The sequence below is a fragment of the Peromyscus eremicus genome, chromosome 2 (assembly GCF_949786415.1).
Source record: "Peromyscus eremicus chromosome 2, PerEre_H2_v1, whole genome shotgun sequence".
NCBI lineage: Eukaryota > Metazoa > Chordata > Mammalia > Rodentia > Cricetidae > Peromyscus > Peromyscus eremicus.
In genome coordinates, this window is record NC_081417.1 from 37,367,664 (window position 1) to 37,378,564 (window position 10,901).

Consider the following 10,901-nt stretch of genomic DNA (forward strand, 5'->3'; position numbering starts at 1 on the left):
GGATGGTATAGTAAATGGCATTGTTTTCTTGATCTTCTTTCCAGATTTTATATAGCTGGCACATAGAAGCAGGACTGAATTTATTTTGCTCTTGGACTCTTATCCTTTTATTAACTGGTCTATTAACTCTGCCTACTGTCTGTCCCAATATGCTTTCTGCTGCTGTGATAAAAAACTATGAGGTATTTACGTATTTAGGAAAATGCATGTATACACATATATAGATCTAGCAACAATAAATGAAAAAGAAACCATGAATTTGAAAGCAAGGAGTTATATGGGGAGGTTTGAAATGAAGAAAGAGAAAGGGAAATGATATAATTATACCATAAGCTCAAAAAAAGAGTAATTATTAAAAAATGCCGTGACCAAAAGCACCGTGGGGAAGAAATAGTTTATTTCACCTTACAGTTATAGTCCCTCATAAAGGGAAGCCAGGGCAGGAAGGTTGAGGCAGGAATTGAACTAGAAGCCATGGAAGAGTACTGCTTACTGTCCTACTTTCATAGCTTTCTTGGGTCTTTCTTAACACTGAAACACCTGCCCAGGGGTGGCAGCACTTGCATGGGCATGACCCTCCTTTATAAATCATTAATCAAGAAAATGCCCCCACAGACTTGTTTACAGGTAATACGATGGAGAAGTTTTCTTAGTCAAGGTACCTCTTCCCAAATGACTATAGCTTGTATATAGTTGACCAAAAAAACACTGTCTAAAACAGTTCCTTGGGATTTGCTGTGTATGGGATTATAGTATCTTTAAGTAATTATTTTTATATTCATACTGACTCATTTTCTCTCTTTTTTAACTAGATGATCTGACTAGAACTTTTAGTAGAGCCTTAAATAGCAGTGCTAAAAGTAGGCATACGTGTTCGTTCCTCATCTTAGAGGGAAATTCATTGTACTACATTATTCTATAATGTTAGTGTATTAAACGCTCATCGTTGAATACCATAGATTGAACAGCTTAAAAATGGAATTATTGAGTGTGTGTGTGAGAGAGAGGGGGGAGGGGAGACACAAACACACATACACACACACACACACACACACACACACACACACACACGGGGGGGGGGGAGTTTCATTAGTGTTGCTTACAGGAACGAGGGGAAAAGTTTATTTATAAGATCATGTGCTTCTCTACCAGTGGGCTGCACCACTAATAAAGTGACTTTCCCTCAACTGTCAATCTTTGTTTGTGCACAATTGCCCTGTAGCTTTAAAAGCAAGATAATGCATCACAGAATGTGTTAAAAAAATATTAGTCTTTACTTCTTTATTATAGTAGTTTGAGAAAAGTTAACTACGGTCCCTTAAATGTTTCGTGAAATTGAATAGTGAGGTCATTTGGACCTGGGGTTTTCTTTCAATGGCTTTTGATTTCTGATTAGACTTTCATTATTTATTATATTGAAATTTTCCATTTCTTCTTGTATCAGTTTTGATAATTTGTGGTCCTATAAATGTGTTTGCTTCATCTGGGTTATCTAATTAATTGGCATACAAAGTTTCATAGAATTCTCGTAGAATACTATTGACTTCTGGAAGTAGTGCTAGTGGATGAGTTACAATGAAATTTACCCTGGGCATAGTCTACATATAGAAAGTTATGTTAGGTTGATATATTAGTCATGTTGTATTAGAATAGGAGGCTGGTAACTGAGAGTTGATAGGTCCTTTGTTTAGCACCTAATTTTTTTAAACAAATTCAAGCCAAGTTTCCATGGAGACAAGCACATTATTTTCCATCTTACCCCACATCCATGAAAACCCCAGATATAATAAAGTGTTGATGTGAAAAAATGATAGAGTGAAAAATTATGATAGTTACTCTTTCTCCTCATGGGATTTACTTCATTCTAGGTACTACACTAAATATTTTATTATTTTTAAACTTAAAGCACATTTGCAATACAATTACAAATACAGACAAACAAATTGAGACCAATAAAAGTTGTTGATTTTTAAACAGGCTTTATTCTCCCCCTCCTAAGCTACAGAAGGCACTCTTGGGAACACCTAGGCCACTCCAGCCTGTGAAGCAGGTAGGCTAATTGCACATCTTCATCTTTTTCTCCAGTCCTCCAAGTTCATTTCCCAACTCTCTTCCCCACTTCTGCAGCAGAACATCAGGACAGCCTCACCACCCTCCAACTCACCTCTAGTGGGTCCTACAGATCTTTCCTTCATAACCTCTCTCCCCAAACTCTTTGCTTTACCCCATCTTCCAACTTCAGCAGACAACCCCTGTGAACAGGGAAGCAGGTAGAGCTACAGGTAGACCTCCACCTCTTCTTCCACACCTCCAAATCAAATCCCCTAGTCACATTCCCAGCTCTGCAAGAAAATACCTGCTGCAGCATCCATTCTCCACTGCTTTCATTCATCACATGCTTGGACATAGAGCAAGTCTCAACAAATGTAATAAAATCATAGTAACACCCTGCATCCTCTCTGACCATCACAGTTTTAAGCTGGATATCAACAACAGAAAGCTTATGAATTCATGGGAACTGAACAAAACTCTATTATATTAAAATGGGTCAAGACAGAAATTTAGAAATAAATCAAACACTTTCTAGAATTGAATGAAAATGAAAACACAACATACCCAAAATTTTGGGACACAGTGAAGGCAGTTCTAAGAGGCAAGTTCATAGCATTGTGTTATCAAAAAAAGTGAGGGGATAGATCTCATACTAGTAATAGCATATGTAGACACTCTAGAACAAAAAGAAGAAATTGTATACAAAAAGAATAGAAGGCAAGAACTAACTAAGTTCAAGGTTGAAATCAATAAAACAAACACAAAATAATATAATGGATCTATGAAACAAAGAGTTAGTTCCTTGAGAAAAATCAGTAAGATGGACAAACCCTTATCCAAATTAACTAGAAAGAAGAGGAATATATCTAAATTAAGAAAATTAGAAATAAAAAAGGAGACATAACAACGGACAACAAAGAAGTCCAGAGAAACATAAGGACATACTTTAGAAACCTGTGCTTCAACAAATTGAAAACTCTAAAAGAAATGGATAATTTCCTCAATACATACAACTTACCAAAGGGAAGCCAAGATCAGATGAGTAATTTAAAAAAACCTACAATCCATAGTTAAATAGAAGGAGTCATTAGAATTCTCCCAACCAAAAAACAAAACAAAACAAAAACGAGAACAAAACCCAGGGCCAGATGATTTTAGGACAGAATTCTCCCAGGCTTTCTAAGAAGAGTTAATGCCAATATTCCCCAAATTATACCACAAAACAGACCAGAAGGAACATTGCCCAATTCACTTAATAGAGCCACAATTATACTGATATCCAAGCCAGACAAAGACCTAACAAAGAAAAAGAACAGAGAACTACAGACCAATTTCTCTTATGAATATAGATGCAAAAAATCAAATACTTGCAAAACTGAATACAAGAATACATCAAAAAGATTATCCATCATGATCAAGTAGGGTTCACTCTAGAGATGGAGAAATAGTTCAATATATGAAAATCAGTAAATGTAATTTATCATATAAAAACTTAAAGAAGCAAAACATATAATCATCTCATTAAATGCAGAAAAGGCTTTTGACAAAATCCAACTCCCTTCATGATAAAAGTCCAGGAGAGATTATGGATACAAGGGACATATCTAAGCGTAATAAAGACAGTTTACAACATGCCCACAGCCAACATCAACTTAAATGGAGAGAAACTCAAAGCAATTTTGCTAAAATCAAGATCAAGACAAGACTGTCCAATCTCTCCATACCTATTCAATATAGTACTTGAAGTCTTAGCTTGATTAATAAGATAACTGAAGGAGGTCAAAGGGATGTGAAATAGAAAGAAAGAAGTCAAGGTATCTTTATTTACAGATGAAATGACAGTACACACAATTGACCTGGAAAATGGCACCAGGAAACTCCCACACCTCATAAACACACTCAGCAAAGGAGCTGGTTGAAAAATTATCACATACAAAACAGTAGTCCTCCTACATACAAATAACAAATGGACTGAGAAAGAAATCAAGAAAACAACACCTTTCACAGCAGTCTAAAATATCTTGTGATATCTCTTACCAAGCAAATGAAAGACTTTCCTGACAAAAACTTCAAGTCTTTGAAGAAAGAAATTGAAGAAGAAATCAGAAGATGGAAAAACCTCCCATGCTCATGGATCAGTAGACTTGCATAGTAAAAATGACCATCTTACCAAAAGCAATCTACAGATTCAATGAAATAACCATCAAAATTCCAACACATTTTTTCACAGATCTTAACAACATAATTTTCAGCTTCATATGGGAACTTAAAGGTACCCAGGATAGCTAGAACAAACTTGAATAATAATAGAACTCTTGAGAATATCACTATCCCTGATTTCAAGTTGTGTTATAAAGCTATAGTAAGAAAACAACATAGTTTTGGTACAAAAACAGAAATGCTGGTCAATGGAATAAAATTGAAGACTCAGACATAAATTCACACACCTATGGACACCTAGTATTTAATAAAGAAGCCAGAAATATATCCTAAAAAAAAAGGAAGCGTCTTCAACCAGTGGTGCTGGTCAAACTGGATGGCTGCATGTAGAAGAATCCAAATACATCTATACTTATTACCTTGCACAAAACTCAGCTTCAAAGATTTCAATATAAAACCTGATACACAGAACCTGATAGAAGAGAAAGGAGGAATAGTGTTGAGTTCATTGGCACAGAAAAAGACCTTCTGATTGGAACACAGTTATCATAGACACTAACATCAACAATTATTAAATGGGACTGTCTTAGGGTTTCTCTTGCTGTGAATAGACACCATGACCATGGCAACTGTAATAAAGGAAAACATTTACTTGAGGTTGGCATGGGCAGCACATAAGCAGACATGGTGCTGGAGGGGTAGTTGAGAGTTCTACATCTGTATTGTCAGGGAGCAGGAAAAAAGTGAGCTACTCTGCCTGGCTTGAGCTTCTGAAACCCTGGAGCCCACCCCCAGTGACATACTTCCTCTAATAGATCCACACATACTTCAACAAGCCCATGCCTACTCCAACAAGGCCACATTTCCTAATGCTTCTTCCTAAGCATTCAAATATGAATATTTTTTCATATATTTTTGAATGTCAATCTTATTCAAACTACCACAAAGTCTTCATGAAACTGAGAAGCTTCTGCATGGCAAAGGACACCATTATTTGGACAAATGAGAAGCCTACAGATAGGGAAACCATTTTTAACAACCACACATCTAATAGAGAGCTAATATCCAAAATACATTAAAACACAGAATAAACTAGATATCAAGGAAACAAATAATCCAGTGAAAAAATGTGGTACAAAAATTTCTCAGGAGAGGATGAGAAAATGAAATGGCTGAGAAACACTTAAAAAAATCTTAAACATCCTAGTCATCAGGGAAATGCATATCAAAACTACTTTGAGATTTCCTCTTACACCTATCAGAATGGCTAAGATCAACAAAACAAATGAACACATCCATTGCTGGTGGGAGTAAAAACTTGTATAGTCACTATGGAAATCAGTGTAGCATTTCTTTAGGAAGATGGGAATTAATCTGCCTCAAGGTCCAGCCACGCCACTCTTGGACATATACCCAAAGGATGGGATGCCTCTTCCTACCACAGAAACATTTGCTCAACCATGTTCATTGCTGCTCTATTAATAATAATCAGGAACTGGAGACAATGTAGATGTCCCTCAACAGACGAATGGATAAAGTAAATGTGGTACATTTACATAATGAAGTGTTATTCAGTTATTAAACAAAGTAACATCATGAAATTTGTCAGCAGATGGATAGAACTAGAAAAAAATCATCTTAAGTGAGGTATCCCTGACCCAGAAAGACAAATATGGTATATATTCACTTATATGTGAATATTAGCTATTAAGTCAATTATAACTAACTTCTAATCCATAGAACCACAGAGGGTAGGTATAGAGTAAGGGACAGACTAGATAGACAGATCTCATTAGGAAAGGGAACTAGAATAGATATATATGGATGGGGTGGTCTGGAATGGGAGGATCAAGCAGGGATAGGAAGGAGGACTGGAAGGGAATGTGCAGAGAGACAACTAAAATTAAGGGGCATTTGAGGGGTAGTATGAAAAATTAATAGTGCAGAAACCACTTAAAATACACACACACACATTCACACACACACACACACACACACACACACACACACACATATATATATATATATATATATATATATATATATATATGAAGACAATCTAAATAAAACTGTCAAATAATGGAGAAGACAGAGAACCAACTGGCCATCTCTAGTCATCAAAGGAAACTTCTAGTACTGGGTTTGGGTTATATCTAATTGAGTTTTTTGCCAAAGAGGTCCCATGGGAATCCCTAACCCAGGCTGTTACTACAATTACAGGTTGCTCTCTACAAGATGACAGGAAGGTACCATTGCTGTAGAAAATCACCTACACAACTCACTGAACATGGAGATGTAGAGCTGGTGCCTACACAAATCCTGTGTTCCAGTGTCTTGGTTACAAGAAGGTGCTCTGCAAGCTATCAAAAGAGAAATGTAAATATCAAGCCAACCACAAGCCCTTTATTTGTGCTACTTGCAAGATATGCTAGTGCAATGGTGTACTACCTGCAAGACATGTTAGTGCAATGGTGTACTACCTGCAAGACATGTTAGTGCAATGGTGTACTAACTGCAAGACATGCTAATGTAATGGTGGCACAAGACTTGGCACAATGGTTGTCACAAGCTGACCAAAAACTGATTTGGGTTAAGGCCTACTCCACAAGATCACTCCATGCCCATCACTGCTAGGGTGATCAAGAACCTGAGACTAGATAGCCCAAAGACCTAGGGTAAACCAAATAACACTGGTCTAAAGAAATGTAGTGACAGAATGACTGCTAACGGTATTCTGTTCTACTCATAGATCAGTGCCTTGCTCAGCCGTCATCAGAGAAACTTCCACCTGCAGCAGATGGGAACAGAGACCCACAGCCGGATATTATGCAGACTGAGAGACCTTGGAACACATCACTAAATGGGATGTCTCCATCAAATCCCTCCCCTCAGAACTCAGGAAACCCCATGAAAGAGGAAACATTAAGAATGTAAGTACCAGTGGGGTGAAGACCACCAAGAAAAAAAGGCCCTAAAGCAACATGAACTCACAGAGACTGAAGCAGTAAGCACAGGGCCTACACAGGTCTGCACCAGTTCCTCTGTTCTTATATTGTGTCTTCCATTTTATTGTTTCTATGGAATTCTTGATTCTGAGAATGTGTCTCTGACTCTTGTGCCCTCTATTGGGCTCTTTCCTTCTGTTGATCTATGTTATCCAACTTTGATGTGGTGGATTTTATTTTGTTATATATATGTATACATATATGTACATATTTAAAAAATGAATGAATGAATGAATGTAAACCTAGCCACTAACGTAAAGGTTAACAACAAAACTGTCATTTATACCTGCCCTGAGAGGGAAAATCAGTTTTCTCCATTGGGACAACACTAGTTATATCAACCACTCCAGAGTAGATCTCATGTTCAGGAGCAGCTGACCAACAAATAATGGACTCTGGGCTGTTTCTTTCTTTTCCTTTCTTTTTCTTTCTTCCTTCCTCCCTTCCTTCCTTTCTTTCTTTCCTTTCTTTCTTTGTTTCTTTCGTCCTCTTTCTCTCTTCCTTCCTTCCTATTTATTTATTTATTTATTTATTTATTTATTTATTTATTTATTTAATTTGAGTGTGTGTGTGTGTGTGTGTGTGTGTGTGTGTGCTTTTATTTGGTGACAGTTGGTATTTTGTTCTTTTTGATGATATTTAAGTTTTGGGCATTATGTTGTTATATTGATTTTCGGTCTATTTTTTCTGAGAAAGAACTTAAAGTTGGGTAGGTAAGGAGGAAGAGGAGAAGATCTAGATGAATTTGGTGGAGGGGAAGAATATGATCAAAATACATTTAAATTTAAAAATTCTTTTAAATTATAATAAAAAACAGAATCTAAAAAAAGTAAGTTAAAAAAATAATAACAAAACTCCCTTTCCAATATCACAGAATAAAGGGTCTTGATCCCAGGTCTTTCTGCCACCAATGTCTGTCTTTCCTAACAGTGGACTACCCAGGAGGAAATAAAAAATAGATTTGCTGGCTGCTGGAGCACTGAGTATCCAGTCAATGTAAAAGGAGTCATGCTTTCCAGTGGTTATTTTGGAACTGAGAATTTGAATTACGATTATGTCCTGCTTACAGAAGGAGCCAAGTCATAGGATTTTAAGTTAATTTTAAGCTTGACATGCTTGAGCCATTTTGGAGAGAGGTAAAAGTTTTATAGCTTAATACTTTGGCTATTACAAGGTAAGAAGTTTATGAAGTTCTGAAAATTTCAGTGGAACACAAAGCACATGAGGTAAGAGTGAAAAAACAAATATGACATAGTTCAATCTTTAATAACCCAATGAGGATTTTATTATTCCAAAGTGGATTTGCTTAGCCTCACAAATCCAATAATCTAGATGAAAGACTCTTATTTTCCCCTTACAGTAAGCATGACATTGCGTTCTCTAAAGATACATGTGTTAAAACAAGGTAACCATATTTTTAAGGAGAAATTAAGACTCACTTTATTTGCAATTATTGGCAGTCTGGCCAGAAACCATTTCTGATATTTTTAGTGTAAGTCTTGCTACCAAAATGCCTGATAGATAGGGCATCCTGTTCTCACAGTGAAGGGCAAAGGAGAGTATATTATTTTAATCCGGGTCCATTAAACCTTGCAGTGTTCAGTGCCTGACTTCAAGTATCGACGTCTTATTTGAATGTTAAATTTATCAAGCACACTTAAGATGATAATGAAATAAGTAAAATGTATTAAGTCTGGCAGTAAACCCAGATATCACAGCAGCATGAAGACATATGCAGGAAGCACAGTGAGAGTAACACCTGAATAATGACCATTCTCTCTCAGGGCAGATGGAAGACTATTACATTTTTATGAGATGAATAAAACTCCTATTATTTTCTTCCAACTATTTTGGGGCCTAATTAGGAGAGCAGACAAGCTGTTCTAGGCAGACACTAATGAAAATGCATCTTGTTGTGTTCACTGAATGCGAGGGGATAACACAATCATTTCTAAAGCATTGCTGTTAGAATCTCTTCTATGGAAATTACTCTCCATGCAATGTTTTTCCTCAGGAATCATGGAGCATAAGATGGGGGTAAAGGCTGCCGGGCGGTGGTGGTGCACGCCTTTAATCCCAACACTCAGGAGGCAGAGCCAGGCGGATCTCTGTGAGTTCGAGGCCAGCCTGGTCTCCAAAGCGAGTTCCAGGAAAGGCGCAAAGCTACACAGAGAAACCCTGTCTCGAAAAAACAAAAAACAAACAAACAAAAAAAAGATGGGGGTAAAGGCATTCTGGGAAGAACTAGGATTTTCCCCAGATGCTCATTTTGGTTTATCTCCATTCTTCATTATAGTCACCCTACTGTACAATATAACACAAAACTTAGATATTTCAAGAGCACACACATTCTCAGAACAAGACAAAAATTAGTTAGAGTTAAGTTAATGGTTCTGAACCCAGACTGTCTAGTGTCATGGCTGCCATTGCCTCAAGGTGTGATTTGTGGGAGAATTAGTCTTTTTATGTTATCTCATCCATAATAGAGTTTTGGGGTTGGAGTGAACTATGCTAACTTTTTGGCTCATCATTAATCATGCAGCCAACACTCCAAATGTTAGTAATAATTCTTCTGTGAAGTATATAAATGATCAATACCAATCCATTGAAACATAAAACATTTCTTTGTGGTGCAAATACTAAAAATATTTTCCTTTTGGGTTTTTTGAAATTCATATTATGTTATTATATCTGCTGTCACTCTACCATGCAACAGAACACAAGAAGTTTTTTTTTTTTCCACTCCAGCTGTAGCTTTTTATCTATTAACTAACCGGTCCCCATTCTTCCCTCCTACTCTCAAGCCTCTGATATTCATTATATTCCCAATTTCTATTAGAACAATTTCACTTGATTTTTTTCATAGTACTTATCATCATTTAATACTTTAACATATGCACATATCATTAGTCTGTATTTTACATATACAGTATTTTCCTTACTAGTTTTCTTTGTAATTTAAAAAAAAATATGTATGTTCCAGAAGCAAGGATTTGTATCTGGTTTCATCAGCCAGTGAAAGCCAAGCTAGACAATGGTAAACATTTGAGGTAAATGCAGTGTAGAACTTTCCTCTGGACTTGATATGACCGTTGTCACCATGGAGCACAGCAGCTTTGGTAACCTGTCATGAAAAGGAGTTGAACAGACTATACAGCAAATATCCAGATCTCAGGTATTAGGTCTGTTTATGTTCCTTCTCTAGGGAAGAAAGAGACACCCAGAACCTTGAGAAGACCTTCCCCTGAGAATACAACCACTGACCTTCTTGCCCAGCTACATAATCACAGAAATGCTAATGTATTTGAGGAAAAACACTGACTGGGGACTGGAAATTTTGATATTGTAGCAGCCGATTGAGAGAAACAGTTGCCCAGGCTCCTCTAAGTAATCAGCTCATTTATTGGCCAAGGTATCTTAGTATGTTGGTTATTTTTGCCTTATTTTATATGTTTGAAGCAAATCACTATGCATGCCTTAGTCTCAATGAGAGGGAAATTGACTTCAATTTGTTCAAAAATTTTCCATATTATATTAAGAATTGGATATTCTGATACAACTAAACTTTTTATATCAGAATGAATTTAAAAATATATTTATTTCGTTTTGTGTACATTGGCATTTGCCTGCACATATGTCTGTGTACCATATGCAAGCAGTGCCCAAAGAACCCAGATGCCCTGG